The following is a 4,610-nucleotide window of genomic DNA, read 5'->3' as shown; positions in this document are numbered from 1 at the left end:
CTCTCCCCGCCCCCACCCGACCGCGTGGCTGCCCTGCGCCGCCCTCCGTGCACCCCCACCTCGAGCCTGGAACCCTTCCTGGAGCCCCTGAGAGTGAGCTGTGCAGAGTGAGGAGGATGGCCGTGGTGAAGACTGAGGACAGCCCCGAGCCCCCATGTGGGGGAGGAGCTGGCCAGCCTGGCTCAGAGCGCTCAAGTCAGACTCCTCCCCACCGGGTCCTCTAGGGTCACGGTTGGGGGCAGGGCGCGTCCCGCAGGTGGAGGGCGTGCCGGCAAGCCCTGCAGGGAGGAGCCGCTCCTGTTGGAGGACTGGCCTCTGGGGACGCCACACACCTGCCTTAGGTCCCGGCGCCGGACCCCTCCCCTCGGCTGGACACTGGTGTGCTCCCTCGGCGGCTGTACCTGCCTCCACCTCCTACCCACTGGGGGCAGAGCTGAAGCCCCGGCTCAGGATGCGGCTCAGGATGCGGGCTGGAGGGTGGGAGGCCAGCGTGGGGGGCGGGGCAGAGCCCTGGGTCTCCTCCAGGCCACACACCTGGCCTCTGGGCCTCCCTCCTCAGCTCGCAGCCAGCTCGCCCTGTCCCCTCCCAGGCAAAGTCCAGTCCCCAGCCACCCGTTGCCTCCAGGACCTGGCTTGGTCGTGTAAAGAGAAAGTTCAGGACAAGGAAGGCTGATTGCATGGCAGGCGCTGGGCAGGCTGCGGAGCCGCGGGAAGTCGCCCGCCATCCAGAACCATCCAGAACCATGGGATGCTGGCCCGGCCCAGCTGCAAAGGTCAGGAGAGCGCCCAGGCCTGACCCGCAGCCCGTCTTCTCCAACGGCACCAGGGCAGGGACGGCTCCGCCCAGGACGGAGTGGACCCCAGCCCTCGCTCACACCACACTCACTCCGCGTGGATCACCTCGGTGTCAGGGCCCAGCGCTAAGGCTTCTACAAGAGAACAGAAGAAATCACCACAGCCTCCGGGTAGGCAAATACTTCCTTAAAGAACACGAGAAGCGCTCATATAAAAGAAAAAGTTGGGGGATCCCTGGGTGGCGCAGCAGTTTGGTGCCTGCCTTTGGCCCAGGGCGCGATCCTGGAGACCCGAGATCGAATCCCACGTCGGGCTCCCGGTGCATGGAGCCTGCTTCTCCCTCTGCCTGTGTCTCTGCCTCTCTCTCTCTCTCTGTGACTATCATAAATTAAAAAAAAAAATTCCCTTTCAAAAAAAAAAGTTGATAAACTGCATTTCATTAATAATCAAAAATCTCTGTTCTTCAAAGACACCAGTGAGAAACATGAAAAAGCAAGACACGGGCTGAAGGAAAATATTCAAAATACACATACCTGATGAAGAGCTCTACGCAGATTATCTTTCTTAATCTTAAAAACTCAGTATTTTTAAAGCATTCTTTAAAAAAATGAATAAATATTTGAACACATGCTTCATACAGGAAAATATGCAAATGACCACAAGCCCGTTAAAAAGGGGCCCAACATGCCTTCAGCTCAGGTCATGATCCCAGGGTCCTGGGGTCGAGTCCTGGTCGGGCTCCCTGCTCAGTGGGGAGCCTGCTTCTCTCTCTGCCTCTCCCACTGCTGTGCTCTTAATCTCTCTCCAATAAATTAATAAAATCTTTTTTTAAAAAAAGTGCCCAACATCACTGGTCACCAGGGAAATGCAGATCAAGTGAGATGCCACTCAGACTACAGAAGAGCGGCTGACTCTGAGAAGACTTGGAAAACAGTTTGGTGGTTTCTTCTCTTTTTTTTTTTTTTTTTTTTAAAGATTTTATTCATTTACCCATGAGAGACAGAGAGAGAGAGAGAGGCAGAGACACAGGCAGAGGGAGAAGCAGGCTCCATGCAGGGAGCCTGACGCGGGACTCGATCCCGGGACCCCAGGATCACGCCCTGGGCCAAAGGCAGGCACTAAACCGCTGAGCCACCCAGGGATCCCAGTTTGGTGGTTTCTGATAAAGTTAGATGAGCTCCCAGGTGTCTACCCAAGAGAGAGCAACATGCTGCTCCTGCTCCTTTGCCTGCTCCTTCTTATTTCAGAGACAGAGAGCGGACAAGTGAGGACAGGCTGAGGGAGAAAATCTCAAGCAGACTCCACGCCCAGCACGTAGCCTGACCCGGGGCTCCATCTCACGACCCTGAGATCAGGACCTACACTAAAACCAGCAGCTGGATGCTCCACCACCTGCCCCGCGGGCGCCCTTCATCTTCATTCCTGGCGAGGCCTGGTCAGCGGAGCTCCTCCTGCCGTTGCAGGGGCTGGTGGCTGTCCTGGTCCTTGGGCCTGTGGGTTCATTGTAGCCAAAATCTGGAGACAATGCAAACGTTCACAATCAGGCCACTGGATAAACAAATTCTGGCGTGTGTACAATGACACTCCACTCAGGAAGCCACAGCATTGCCGCCGACGCTCACGAGAGCGTGGATGGATCCGAGGGATGTTCTGTTGAGCAAAAGCATCCAGCCTGAGAGAATACTTAGTGCATGACTCCATGTAGATGAAGCTCAAGAAAGAGAAATGATCACAAGGTCAGAGGATTACGGACTCATCCCGCCCTCGTGGTGCAGGCTCCCTAAGCACAGAACGGTCACGTAGAGTTTCAGCAGACAGGAAACCACGGGACAGCCCCCTCCCCAGGCCACCAAAGGGAGAGTAGGACCCAGACGTGGCTCAGATGGAGAAGCTGATGAACACAAGTTTGTCCCAGGATGTTATATGGGTGCCTGACAAGGGACCCCAAAACTCACTGAAATCAACCCACCATGTATTATGCTCCTGAGGTCTGTGGGTTGGAACCGGCACGGGGCCAGCTCCAGTGTCCAGAGCATCAGCCCGAAGACTCCTGTTCCGTGGTTGGGGTCATCCGAGACCCCTCACTCCACGTCTGGCACGTGGGCCACGGCTGGGAGCGCGGGGGCTCCTTGAGGCTGTCTCTATCTTACGTGGTCTCTCCGGCCTGGCCCCCCATGCTGCGGACCAGCCGCATTCTGAGACACGGAAAACGGCAGGTGGATCTACCGTTGCCCATCCCAGGCCCAGCCTCAGAAGTCACGGCTCCGGAAGACCTTTGCCTCGTCCCGGTCGTTAAACGTGAGTCACCAAGCCCAGCTCACAGCGAAGGGAGGGAGGTCCACCTCCACCTTCTGTGGGACGGGTGTCCTAGGATCTGCGGACATGGTGCAAAGCCATCAGGCAGAAGAGAGCTGAGCGACCCACACGCTAGGGAAAAAGGGAGGAAAGCAGAAGAGCACGAGGCAGCTCGTCACAAACACTTCAGCCCCTAGTCAACTTGGTAAGAGACCTGAACCCAAACACATCAGCACAGTAAACGTGAAAGGACTACGTTCTATCAAGGGATCGAGAATCTGAGAGAGGATTTTGAAAGAAGGAAAGTCAGAGATGCCAGAGATGCACCAAAACGCAAAAGCCTAATACAGTCAGAAATAAAAAAGGAAAAAGATACGCCAGGCATCTACCAACCAAACATAAGTCAGTCAACACTGACATAGCAGTATTAACTTCAGATGATCTAGAATTTAGGAGAAAAAAAACACCCACAAAATAAATAGATATAGGAACACGACTCAATGAAAGAGGGGATCCAGCACAGAGGGGTCTTCAAGCTTTTTTGACCAGCATCGCAACCAGTTTCCAAAGTGCTGCTTTTCCTACGAGTGGCCCCTCTGTGGCTCAGAGGGCCGCAGGGCCGGATGAGCGGGTGAAACACGTCTTCATATGTTGGTCCAAATCCGCAGGAGCTGTGACACCAGCAGTGACCCTGCTGCCCACCTTCCAGTGATGGCCTCTCCAGGTCGCCCGAGCACAGACACTGCCTGGACTCCCTCTCGTCCCCTCCGCCCCCGGAGAGGGCTGCGCTCCTTGTTAGTACCCCTGTGACCGCTTTCTCTCCCGACCCTTCCTGTTGGGTGGCCCCCTAGGCCACAGGACACAGACCCACCAGCTTCACAGGCCCAGCTCCCAGACGTCCCCAGGGCAGGCCCCACTACCCGCTGCTCCACAGCTGAGGACGAGGATGCAGGGGTGGGGAGCGGCCGCCGTCGGGGCTTGCGTGCTCCTGAGCCAGCGGTGGCTGGGGGGGGTGTCTCCACACAGGGGGGCGGCAGCAGGGGCTCCCCCACGCTTCACCAACAAGGGCGAGGGGACCCCTGGGTGCGGGGCCTGAGAGGAGTGGGGAGTCTTCAGAGCACCGCAGCAGGCGTCTGGTGGTCAAGGAAACCCCAGAAGGGGCTGCGGCGGGCAAGAGGTGGAAGGTACAACAGAGCCCGCAGACCCCCTGCAGACGATGCCCTGCTCCCGGGGCCCACACAGGTCCCCCGGCTGCCCGTGGGGGTCACCCCTGCTGCTTCTTGGTCCAGGCGGCAGCTCCCCACCAGGGGCAGGCAGCCTGCTCACAGCCAGGCTGTGCCACCCTCTCCTGCCAAGTAGCTCAACCTCCTCCCCTGTGTGAGAAGGGGGTCAGGCCGTCCACTGCATGCCCACCGCGGGAACCCCTCGCATCACCCCCTCGCGTCACCTGCAGCCTGTGATAAACATGCACCACCTCTGGGGTGAAGACGTGCACACACTCTGCTGGCCTCCTGGGGGTG

The sequence above is a fragment of the Vulpes lagopus genome, chromosome 18, assembly GCF_018345385.1.
Source record: "Vulpes lagopus strain Blue_001 chromosome 18, ASM1834538v1, whole genome shotgun sequence".
NCBI classification, from domain to species: Eukaryota; Metazoa; Chordata; class Mammalia; order Carnivora; family Canidae; genus Vulpes; species Vulpes lagopus.
Note: the sequence above shows the minus strand (reverse complement) of the source record.